Here is a 13,038-nt window from a genome sequence, read left to right on the forward strand (position 1 = left end):
TCTGACAAAAACAAAAATTGAATCGAAAAAAAAAGATTTTGCATCAAAAATTTTCAAAAAATCTTAAGATTTTTTAATAAACCCAAACATGCTAAAAATGATTTTAAACGCAAAAGAATGTATTTTAATTTGATTTCAGCTAATTGCACTTGAATTTTCATTGAAATTTTGAAGTTTATTGTAAAATTTTTTTTTTTGCCCCCTGATTTTTCGGGCCAATTTTGAAGGGGGGGGGGGGGGGTGACAAAATCTTTTAAAAATATTTGTACCAGCCTTATGGATATTGTAAGTGTTGATTTATATAGTTTTTGCCACAATCTTTATTATTCAATGGATAGATTAGTCCAAAAACATTAAAAAATGTATTTTTAATTAAATTTTCTGCAAAAAGCGTGATCGGGGCCAAATGCACCGCTGTGATGCTCCTTTGTAAAAACAGCGGTGTCATCTATTACGTGTCGATACAAGTGCTAAAATGTAGTTTTTTTCGGCACGGAAATTAGTGATATGATGAATTTTTTAGCATTGTTATTTTTGGTTATGATAGGCAGAGTAGAAATTATTTTTAAGACTGCTTCAAATTTTGGGAATATGAAATATTTAGCAAGCAAGCGATTTTTTGGGATCGCTCAACATTGATATGGTTTCTAGAATGCTTCAAGTTGATCTCAGATAATTCTTTATGTCAAAATCTAGTAAAGACTCAAAATATTTCTAAAGTTGAAATATGGCGAACTGAAAATTTAAAGGTTTGAATTAACTTTTTATATAATTTTACGAAAATAACAGTGAAAAGAAATAAATAGCAAAATAGAGAAGAATTTCCCCTTCGCTAGTGTAATTTTACATCAGAATCTTGTAAAGTTTTAATAATTTTCTCATGAATATATTTTTTAACACTAAAAAATACATAAACAATTATAAGAATACACTTTAAAATTATCTCCTGGCCGTATATTTTATTTTACACGGTAAAAAAATCGCGGTAAAATTACATCTAAAAAGGAGTATGTCAGAAAAAGGTATAATTTTACCTCTAATAATGTGTAAATTTACATCTGGCAGACGCTAGGAAAAAATATCTGTAATCCCAAAAAATATCAAACTGGCGATAGGCGATATAACTTATATATACAGTATATTATATACAGTTATAGCTACATTGGCTTTGATCGTCTTATTTTCACAGCCACGAGTTGGCCGTGCGGGTTGGGGCTCGGACTTAGTAGCCTAGATATAACAATCGCCTGTTTGACTATTTTTTTGGGATTGAAGATATTTTTTCCTAGCGTCTGCCAGATGTAAATTTACATATAATTAGAGGTAAAATTAAACTTTTATCTGACATAAAAGATGTACCCCTTTATATGTAATTTTAGCATGATATTTTTACTGTTTATTTATAGTTCAAGATCATTCAACATTTTTCTAGAAGCTATGAAGCAACATAGTCCGTTTGGTAATATCATTTTGATTATTTAAATTAAACATTTTTTTGGTATACCCATAGAGGACAGTTCTCCCCTACTTTTTCCAACTTCTGTTCACAACCCACAAACACCCACAACCCAAAACTCCGGAATCTGCTCACCTAGGTAGATTTTCGACTCCAGGTACAAACATTCCGGACCGTAGAGGGGGAGCAAACCGGGATCAATCCTGACTGCAACGGATACCACACCGCCAAGCGCAAAAAGGGGTTTCGATTAGGATGCTCAGCCCTAGCTCTAAAAACAAATAAAGCAAACAAGCACAACCACACTCCCCCTTTCGAGGCATTCGAATTTCTTCTCCACAAGTCCGGAATCGAGAGCATGTTCCAGCTGAAATCCGACGACATCCCGTTCCTCGGCAGAAGCAATTTTTCCCCTCAATCGACAATCGACAAATCGAAAGCAAAATTCTTGTCGTGTTCATGTCGATGACAATTTATGTCTCGGGACTGCTTCTTTGCTCGACATGTTGGGGGGAGGCAGCTTTCCGTTGACACCTTTCTTCTTCGTTCCAGCCAAAGCAAAAAGCGTAGCGTTAGAGTCGGACCCGGAAAACGGATCCTTTTCCTCCCAAAGGAGAAGATGTTTTGAATTGATAGCTGCTCTCGAGCAGATCTGCTGCGGCTCGGATAGTGTCAGTAAGTGGTTTTTGCGAGCAGATTAGAATGGATGGAATGACAACTTGCAGGTGGATGCAGGGGTGTGACGAGTTTTATTGCTCTAAACTTGCTCTTGAGGATCGTATAAATGGGCAATTATGAAGTTGGAAGACAATTTGTCAGCATCGTTTTCTTGATTGATGCCGGAGAATTTTGCACAAAGTGCATCCCAGCAGTGCGATAAACGTCTTGAGGATTGTGCACATTCTTCGGTACATTTAATCATCCAGAAAATTGAATCAGAATGTCACACCACACTTTCGTAAGCGTTTCGTTCAATGAAAATGGTGTCAACACTGCTGAAGAGAAAGAGACCTTCCCTGCAAAATTAATTAACTGCTACACAAAGAAGTGTAAAAATAAGTGCACTTACTTGCTCCAAGAAGCTCGTGACCCTCGGCGGAAGCACTACGGTCGATGCTGCCTCCTTCCTTCACTCTGCCCTTCTGTGCCAGTGGGTAGGCAAATTACAAATTGATTGGTGATTGATGGTAAGCGCGCGGCGCAGGCGACACAAAACGGTGTGGAAGTTTTTTTGTTGCTTCTTCGATTTCTACCTCACTCACTTGTCTTCTTTCTAGTAACTTCTTTTTTTTTCTTTTTTCACCCTCGAGGCAACCTTTATTATCTGTTTTCTTCTCTTCCGCTTTTCTCACTCTTCTGCACAAAGGTAACTAATTTTGCTCGTGCTTTTTCTTCTTTTCGCTTCCTTTGTGGCGAATCAGGACCTCTCACCAATACAGGGTTGACGCGATATGATCTCACCTTTTCACCCAAACACTCTGTAATTTGTAATTATTTGCCGAACTTTTGACAGCACTCTGCTATTTTGTTTTCTCTAATTATACTGTTGTTTTGACGATGCCACACAATTTCTTCTGTAAGTGTGTAATTGTTGGACAGCACAGCTGGTTTCGGGGTTGAGTTTTGTGCACTTTAAGTAATCTGTAAAGAGAAATAAGAACTATATTTTAATCAACTGTCAAAACATCGTTAGCTTTGGTGTCGATATCACGCCCAACACACTTTCAGCAAATCTCCCACAGCGAAATTAGCATACAAACAATCTTGCCTATTTTCATCCAAACTCTTTCTCTTCGTCCCACCAGGAGCTCTCTAAATTAATTTCAATTGATTGCCCTCTTTAGCAACTCCTTTCCCTGTCTAATTTCCCCCTCCGAAAACCCACCACCCACAATGCTTCTCTTTCTGGAGCAAGCCATTTAGCTCTAGACGATAGAGAGTGAGAGCGCCACGATGGGACTGCGATTCTCATTCACTCACTCGGTGCAGACTAAATTAGTCGTGAAATGGATTGACTCGAGGAAGAAGTTTGAAATGATCAAGACCACACTACCAGGCTTGGCCACGTGGTGCAGGATAGGGAAATTTATGGGGGGGAAATGGGTGTCGTATTTGTAGACAGAACATAAAACTATTCTCCTGAACATATTATCAAATATGTGCAACAATAGTAATGGAACGCTATCACTGCGACTTGAAGAGCCAAGAATCAAGTGTTCTACAAACAATCTATACATTCTTATCGCGATCAACACGAGTGCTAAAAAGATCTCAAGTGCTGCGCAGTGCAGCTGTAAACAATAGACACTCTTGGAGAGATTTGTACCACGGCAATCAACAACAAGTGTTTAACGACAATATATTTTGACCCACGTGATCCTACTTGAAAATAATATACGACAATTTTGCTCATGGCGAGATTCGAACCGGAGTTAGCTAGATGAGAGTATTTCTCCCTACCAATTTTGTCACACCCTTGAAGGTCTCGGAGCATCAAAACTTTTAAGCATGCCGCCCTAAACGATACATTGCTATAACTAAATGGAACGAGAGCGGAAGATTCCCCACGTTTCTTCCTCCCCTGTGGATTCAGAACTTTATTGTTGTTTGAAAATTCGTGCTCAAACTATTCAACGAATCATCTTCGCGGTTAACTCTACGCAGTTGGCCTGGCCGTTTAAGAAAGAATTTTGGAAGTAATCGCCCCAACATTCTACAGGATGCTTCCGAACGGATGGCTGAGCTAGGGTTGGATTAGATTAGAATAACCCACATGTGAGTGAGCTATTCAATTTTTTTTAAATTCTTTTTTATAGAGTATTTCAGCCGGCGGCTGGTTCTAATCTAATCTAATCAAACTTTAGCGCTGCCAATCTTTCGAAGGGATCCTGGGGAAAGCCTTAGGTTAGATAATGCCTAACTTTCTTTTTGTCATTTATTAACGTTTTAGTGCGCCATTTCATTGGAACGCATTGAAACATTACAAATGTAAAAGCGGCCAGGCCTACTGCGTGAAGTTTACCGCAGTGATAATTCATTGTTATGGGGGAACCTGCAGGGGATCAAGAAGCGTGGGGACACACCACCATACGCTCCGAGTTTTGGTTTTGGGCAATTATTCGTTTGGAGCACCCTGCTAAGAAGTGTTGGTACTCCGGGACCCTCTGGGATGGGACATTGTACTTCCACGAATGCCCTGGACACTATTTGCCGTGATTATAGCACCACATCTCGTTCAGTTTTTCAGCCGGCGGCTGGTTCAACTGAAATATTGCCATTTAAATTATTTTGATTTGAGCAAGTTTTTACGCATATTTAAAATAATAACAACTTAAAAATAAGTTTGAAATTGTGAAAATGTGAAAAAATGTGCATTCAAAACCAAATTAAAAAAATGGGTTTCATAAAATTAAAAAAAAAAAAACATCACACTTTACTGCATATTACAACATGCACTGCATCTTTGAAAAATATTTGCAACGGTCTAAATATTTCAATATTAAATAGACATTTCAATCCATTTTTGTAGAAAGTTACATTTTGGGCAGTTAAAATGTACATTTTTTATGCTCTTGAATCAGATTTTTAAAAACATGTAAAAACAAAGAAATTTTACCGATTAACATTTACGTAACCAAAATAAGCTGAACAATTTTTTTTTCTTTCACCTTTATCACTCCAAAAACAAACATCACAAGTATACCCAACTACACGTATATTTTTGCTTTTCCCCATACATTTTTGCAAATTTTCCTATACAAACTTCATCGACCAATAGCGTTGACTTAAAACCAATTTCGCTCAAAATTGGCACAGTTTCTTATTTTTACCTGATGAATCAAGCCAGAGGGTATTTCTTAAGATTTTCCAAAATTTCAAATTTCTCTTGTCACCCAATGGATCAATCTTTGATTGCAAGGAGAGCACCGGGGAGTACCCCGATTTGGACCACCCTAATGGCGATTCAATGGGTCTCCTACGAAAGGCCGAAATTCATAAGGCCGAATTACTCGAAAGGCAGAATTCTCATAAGGCCGAATCTCATAAGACAAACCGCGCCCGAAAAGGTGGGAACGCATTCCGAGCTTTGTTTGTTTGTTTGTTTTTGCTGATTGAGATGCAGTTTATACTTCACTCGCGTCAAAAGTCAAGTTTGTAAATCTTTGAATGTTTGTAAAAGTCGGTTTTACAAGCCTTAAACCATACAGAATCTAATCACAACATCTATTTTGCCATAACATCAGGATTTAGATTTTTCCCACTTGTTCTCAATCCCGGAGAACGTTTCATGTGCTCATTATGTACTTAATTTGCTTAAAATTACAAAAAAGAACACAGTTCGTTAGTTCACTGTATCTTTGAACGTCGTGAAAATATGTACAAAGTTCTGAAAATCATTCTGCCTATCGATACATTCGGTCTTTTAAGACGTTCTGCCTTCTAAGCCAAAGACAAAGTTCGGCCTTTTGAATTCAGCCTTCCGAGATTCTGCTTTTTGAGTTTCGGCCTTTTGAGGCAATCCCAATTCAATGTTCTTTGCGAATTTGCAATAACTAAGAAAGGGTATTTCTTTAATTTAAAAAAAAAAAAACATTTTGAAATTCAGTGTTTTTGCAGGATACTTCTTTAGATTTTAACAATGTACTACAAAGTTGTGCAGAACATTATTACTTTTATTATTGCCTTCCTCACCTTAATGAGGAAAGGCTATAAATTCACTCGAAAAATGAACTTCTTTATTCGACCTCGTAGACCCACTTTCATGTATACCTATCGACTCAGAATCAAATTCTGAACAAATGTCTGTGCGTGTGTATGTCTGTAAGTCCGTGCACCGAAAAATATGCACTCGATTATCTCCGGACTGGCTGTACCGATTTGGACCGATTCAGTCTCATTCGATCCGTCTTGCGGTCCCACAAGACCCTAGTTAATATTATGAAGTTTAGAAAAGTACTTCAAAAGTTTTTCTAAAAAAAAAACGTTTTAGATTTAAGTCCGGAAGATTGTAAAAAGGGTGGTTTTTGTATGAAAAGGAAAGTGAGGAAGGCACCAACCACGTAAAGGTGGATTCAGTAACGTTTTTTTCAGAATCGTCCAAAAATGACATGGGACAATTATGCGTAGAACGGCAGTGAAGTGCTTATAACTTTTACTAGGATAGTCAGTAGCGTGGCTCACGGATATATGAAAAACACAAAAGTGTTCAATTTCGAACGCCTCGACCGGAATTTTGTAGCATTATAGCCCCAGAAGCTAGCCTTAAAATTTGAACGCATTTGGTTAATATTTAGTTGTTCCACTCTTGACCTGAAGTTATTAAGAAATTTCAATAAATTTAATTTATTTATTTTTAACTTTTTAACTCTTCTTGAGGGATAATTTTCCTATGCCCTATGATTTTTCTCTAAATAGAGGTTTCTTATAGGTTTTGATCCGGGGAACAACTTTGTAGAACATCACAAAGCGCTAGGAATTAATTTCGGAAAGATACAGGAAAATTTTTAGACCACTTTATATTTTTTCCATACTCCAAAAAATTTCCCGTATCTTTTCGGGATCTATTCGCTTTGCGATGTTCTACAAAGTTGTTCCCCGGATCAAAACCTAGAAGAACCCTGAGAATAGGAATATTTGATTGGATTTTGGGAAACTTTCTCCAAGAGTAATTTTTAGAAGTTCCATACTAACTTCAGGTCAATGGTGGAAGTACTAAACCATAACCAAATGCGCTCAAAATTCAGGCAATATGTTCTGGGGCCATATTCCTACAAAATTCCGGTCGAGGCGTTCGGAATTGAACACTTTTGTCTTTTTCATATATCCGTGAGCCAAACAAATAGTCAGACTCATTGAAAAAATCTTTCGATTATCTTTCCAACGACGGGTGGCATGATAGATTCGCACATCAAATTCATAAAAAATATGAGATTCGACTTCTGGAGAGTACCTCAATATCATTTTAGTGATCATTACTGTCGAAAAGGTTATCAGATTACAATAGTCTTTCAAATATAAAAAATTATAAAAAATATCCAGCGTTTTTTAAAGGTCCAATAACAAAATAAAATTGTTTTGCTGTTTGGATGTTAGGCCGATGCAAATATTTTTAAAAGTTTTTGTCCCTCGGCTCTGGCCGGAGTCGAGGGGGGGGCAAAAAAATAAAAAAATATAAATATTAAAATAACATGCCATAGTTTCAACATTTGCATGGAAAAAGTGTTTTAAAATGTATTTTACACTAGTTCAATTGTTTTGCAATAAAAGTTTTCAAAAAATGTAAAATTTGACGAAAACAAAAATTTTAGCGAAAAAAAAACTTTAGCGATAGTAACGTCATGATTCGAAATCCGGACACTTAGTAGCACATCATATTTGTTATAGCTGACAAAAAATCATGTAATAAAATGGAAATGAAGAAATATCATCAGGATGTAGTATAAACAGTCAGTTTTAAGAGAATGCATGCAAAATATGTCTTTTCTAACAATTTTTCATCAGAATTTGAAAATTAAAATGACTTGTTGTGCTTCGAATCCCGGACACTAATAAAAGCTAATTCGAAATCCGGACACTTTTGCTTCGAATTCCGGACACTCGATTTTGCTAATGAATCGCACAAATTTGGACTGAAATGTTAGTGAATGGCATTCTTTAGGTCTCAAATAAGCTGTTAACATCAAAACAATCGATATTTTATATAAAAATTTGCTTGAATTTAAGGAAATCAAAACCATTAATTTCTGCTTTGCCTTCCCGGTGCTTCGGACGCCTATGAAATGTTTCACGTGAAATGTTTCGCATTTTTGGTAATCTTATAATTTTATTTTGTTAAGTTGTTTTGACATTAACTACAGCGTTCAAACCAACTTTAAATGAAAGTTGATATTAGATTTCATCAAATAACCCATTTTTGACATTTATAATGCGAACTTATACCCAACTAATAGATAAAACAAGATGAAGTGTCCGGGTTTCGAAGCGTCCGGGAATTCGAATCATGACGTTATACATCGAAAATTTTCAAAAAATCAAAAGATTTTTAAATCAACCCAAACATGCTAAAAATGATTCTAAACGCAGGGGAATTCAATTTAAATTGATTTTAACTAATTGCACATAAATTTTCATAAAAATATTGAAGTTTTTTGAAAAAATATTTTTTTCGCCCCCTGATTTTTCGGGCCAACATTGAAGGGGGGGGGGGGACAAAAACTTTAATTAAATTTGTACCAGCCTTATTGAAACCGCCTTGAGTCAAGGTTTTCCAAATACACCCAAAAAGCAAAAAAAAAAAATCTATATTGGGCTTTATATATAACAAGGCGGATTTTCTTACAAAAACTACTCATTTTACTAACTTGTTCGTTTTTCGGTGATTTCAATAACCTTTTAAGTTTTGCGTAGGATAAAAGAGGCACAAAATGGCATCCTGAACGCCGAGAAAATAACTTTTCAAGACATTTTTGAGCAGTAATGAGTTTATTTATGCCAAATTTTAGCTAAATCGTCCAACATTGATACAAACCATTGATACTAAAGAATGAAGTTTGCATGGAAAAAATGTTGAAATGCTAAGAAAAATACTTTACATCTTGCATATTGCCAGAATTTGGATTATTTTAAAACTTTTTACACTCTTTTCATAAAGCTTACAGCATATTTTTGACAAAGTACAGCTTAATCATAAAAAAGTTTTCGGAATGTGGATGTACTCATAAAATAAAAATAAATTTCAATTAATTTTGCGAGCACCCTAACCTTGTGAACATTCAGTTCAATTTGTTTTCAACATTAGGCTTAATATGTTAATGCCATTGTGTACAATGACTGTCAATTTTCCCCACTTGTGTTACGAATGTTTGAAGAATACAAACAGGGACAGAGTTTGTTTCAAATTACAGTCTTTTCGTAACAAACATGTAAATCAGCCAAACCGATCACTCAAATTTGACATCCTTCCAGGTTTGACAGCGCGCCGCATCTGTCAATGCCAAATACTCCACGAATCTTTTCGACACAGCCCAAGGGCAGCCGACCCCCGGCTGAGGTCAACTTCCCAAGCATTTCAAGGACCACTCTTGCCACCCTCCGGAAGCAGTAGCACCGCTGAAACTCACCTTCCGGTCTGCACGGTCGGTGTTGTCGCTACGCCTCCTCCAACTTCTGCTGCCAGTAATCCATTCATGGGGAGAGAGGGTGGCGTTGCGGTGGTTTGCGTCCTCCGTGGAACAATCCGGACAACCTTTTTGACGATTCCCCAAATAACATTTCACTTTGTTGGTAACATTATTTCCATCACAAATGGCTTTTTTTGATTCTTTATTTTTTCACTTATATTTTTCGCTTCCTTTGATCTGCGCGACTTTTGGCCACTTTTTCTTTTTCCCTCTTCACCGAAAAACCGCACACGCACAGGCACACAAACGCGGACACACACAGGCACGCACGGCGAAGGAACCCCTCTCGCTCGATGCACACACAGAAGGAACGGGAACGAACGAACCAAGAAAAAAAAAAACGCTGATTTTACGGCGACACACTTCCGGCGCTCGCTACGCGGCCACAAACACCGGCATCGGCCGTTCCGACGGTCCTCTCGATTCGCGGCACGCTGGCCAAGGTCCGGAGCCGTTTTTCCGAGCAAAATCGCACCACTTTACGCAACAATACGCGCGACAAGTACTCGCGTTTCGACCACGGCTCGGCAAAAGTTGGCCATTTTGAAAAATGTTTTCGCCCCCTGCCTGCCCGCACGCTCTTGTCCCTTCTTTCTACCTCCTCGGCACGGCCTGTTTACTTGAAACGTTTCGCCAAACGTCAACGCGGGGTTGTTGTTTATCACAAATACAGAGGCGCGGACACGGATGCGGGTGCGGGTGTGTGCGTGAGAGGAGAGCGCGCGTGAAATGTTTCCGCAGTCGGGGCGCAAACCGCGCGAGGGAAACATTTCGCTTGTTTGTAGTGCGCGAACGTTGCGCATGGAAATAGGGGAATGAGGGCTGAGTGGGAAATTATATTGGGTCAAAACGTTTAAAAAAAGGAAAACCAGTCCAAACGGCGGGCCGCACTTTCGGCAAATGCGCGTTTTGTTTTTGTTGTTCTTCTCTGCACTGAAAGTGCAGAAAATCGCTGGAAACCTGTACCTTTGGGAGAAACGGGCCCTAACATTTCATTTCAATGATTGTTTGATTTTATAGGGTTGGAAAGGCCACTTGGGTGTTGTTGTTGTTAATTCATTTATTAATACACTCAACCCCCGGTGGTTGGTCACTTTTTCGTTTGACACTTTTTTAGTTTGTATCCCGTAGGGTGGTCAAAGTCAAACTAAAAAGTGACGAACTGTTACTTTTTACACGGCGCTCCTGCACAATATAGTGACGAATGACCTCTCTAGGTTAAATCACGTTAATAAAATAAACAACAACAACATGCACACTATCAAAACACACGTCTGGTAGTGTGTGTGAACTTCGTGTAAAAGGGGTGTCAAACTAAAACGTGACCCCGTTCATTTGACAACAGTTGGTGTCAAACCATCGGGGTTTGAGTGTAGTAGTGCGTCCATCCCGGGAATTCCCGAGACAAAATTCCCGGGATTTTTCAAAACCGGGAATTTCCGAATCCCGGGTTTTTTTTATATTTTGTCCCGGGAATTCCCAAAATTGAAAAAAAACTAATTTTGGTCTGGAAATTCAGTTTATGCTGTGGAAATAAATGAACAGTAGAATACTTAGTAATCGATAAGAATGTTAAAACATTTAAATTTGTATTTGGCTAATATCAGCATTAAATTGGCTTATTAGGGAAAATTCTTAAAATTTTAGATTACAGATTCGTAAAATGTCTATCGCTATAAATATTTTCTGTTAAGTTTTATTTATTTTTCAAAAGACATGGTATTTTATTTACGTTGTTGTTAATGCTTGTTCATTTATTTTTGGCAGCTTTAACCTTCTTGTTCATTCGCTGTCATATATTATTTGCGTATATTTACGAACTTAAACTAAAAAAAACATATTTTATTATTTTTTGGTAAAACACTGGCATCTGGAGCAAATCAGGACAAAATGCTTTGCATGATTTTTTGGTTGATTTCGGATAAAACAATTCGGATAAAACAGATCAAAACAATTAGTACTCCGATTTAAAATTTATTGCTCTAAAATCTTATGTACCGTAAAACGGGGTGACTTTGATAGCTTGCAATTTTTCTGCAAAATGAAGAGTACAATTAAAATACGTGCGGAATGGTTCAGAATCATACTGACCGTGGTAGAGAAGTGTTCATAAAATTTTGAAATGTTTAAAAAGTTAGTTAACTATAATTAAGAAAATGTTGATGTAAGTCATTATTTAAAACTTCTCAAAGTGTCATGATTTTCTCAATGAACATGATTTTGAATCGGAAAACGGAATGCATTTTCGGGTTTTTTGGACAATTTTCCACTAGGAGAATGTTATATAAGTTTGTAAATAATAAAAATTATGTGTCCTTGAAACACAACTAAAAAAAATCTCCAAATTTATAGGCAATTTCAGTTGAACAAATTTCATGTAAAATGTGAAAACTTGTGATTCGTGCTTTGTATTCAGTTTAAAATGCAATATAAATCGATAATTTTATAAACAAAACTAGTTTTAACAAATTTCAGGCAAAATTCCTACTTTTCAACAATTTTATGTAAAATTTATTAGTATTTTGATAAAAAGCTTAGAAACTTAGTTAGTTTGAACATCTAAAATATGATTTTAACAAGAAAAACTATGACTATCAAAGTCACCCCGGAATTTAAACTAAGAATTTTTAACGTAACTATTTTTCTAAACACTATTGAAAAAACATGTTTTAAAAATAATAATCTTGAGAAAAATCTTACCTGTTGGAAAATATTTCAAAAACAAATTGAAATCCTATCAAAGTCACCCCGGTTTACGGTACCTATTCCGACTGAAGTCCCGATTTTCTCCAGTTGGCGGAAGTGACTTAAACATAATTTGTAAAATATGTTTTCAAGCTTTTGTAGTCATGCCACTAAAAAAATAATAATTCGAAACTAATATTATTAAAGGCTGGTACAAATTTTACATAAAGTTTTTGTCCCCCCTTCCAGTTGGTCCGAAAAATCAGGGGCAAAAAATATGTTTTCAAAAATCTTCCAAATTTCAATGGAATTTCAAGTGCAATTAGCTGAAATTGATTTAAAATGTATTTCCCTGCGTTTAAAATCATTTTTAACATGTTTGGGTTGATTTAAACATCTCTTGAATGTTTGAAAATTTTCGATGTATCGCAAAAAGATTTTTATCGCTTTTTTTTTTTTGTATTCGCCAAATCTTACTTTTTTTGAAAACTAATGATTGCAAAACAACTTACCTAGTGTAAAATGTATTTTAAAACACTTTTTGTATTAAAATGTTGAGACTACGGCTTGCAATTTATTTTTTTTCAACGCCGGCCAGAGCCGAGGGACAAAAACTTAGAAAAATGTTTGTATCGGCCTTAACCTTCTCACGGCCCGAATGTTAATAGCATTGAAATAAACAGTGAGGTTTATTTTAAATCCAAAGCAGAAAAACGA

General features: G+C 36.5%; 1 protein-coding gene across 1 annotated transcript in view; it reads right to left on the reverse strand.

The window, feature by feature from the left end:
- The window catches only part of LOC120424883 (arginine-glutamic acid dipeptide repeats protein-like), a 104,153-nt gene extending 93,922 nt beyond the window's left edge, over positions 1-10,231 (reverse strand). Inside the window, 2 exon segments of the mRNA XM_039589147.2 lie at positions 2,526-3,097; positions 9,577-10,231. The gene's annotated coding sequence lies outside the window, so the exon portion shown is untranslated.
- Between the last annotated feature and the right edge of the window lie 2,807 nt (positions 10,232-13,038).

Source organism: Culex pipiens, chromosome 3, assembly GCF_016801865.2.
Source record: "Culex pipiens pallens isolate TS chromosome 3, TS_CPP_V2, whole genome shotgun sequence".
In the NCBI taxonomy this organism is placed as follows: domain Eukaryota; kingdom Metazoa; phylum Arthropoda; class Insecta; order Diptera; family Culicidae; genus Culex; species Culex pipiens.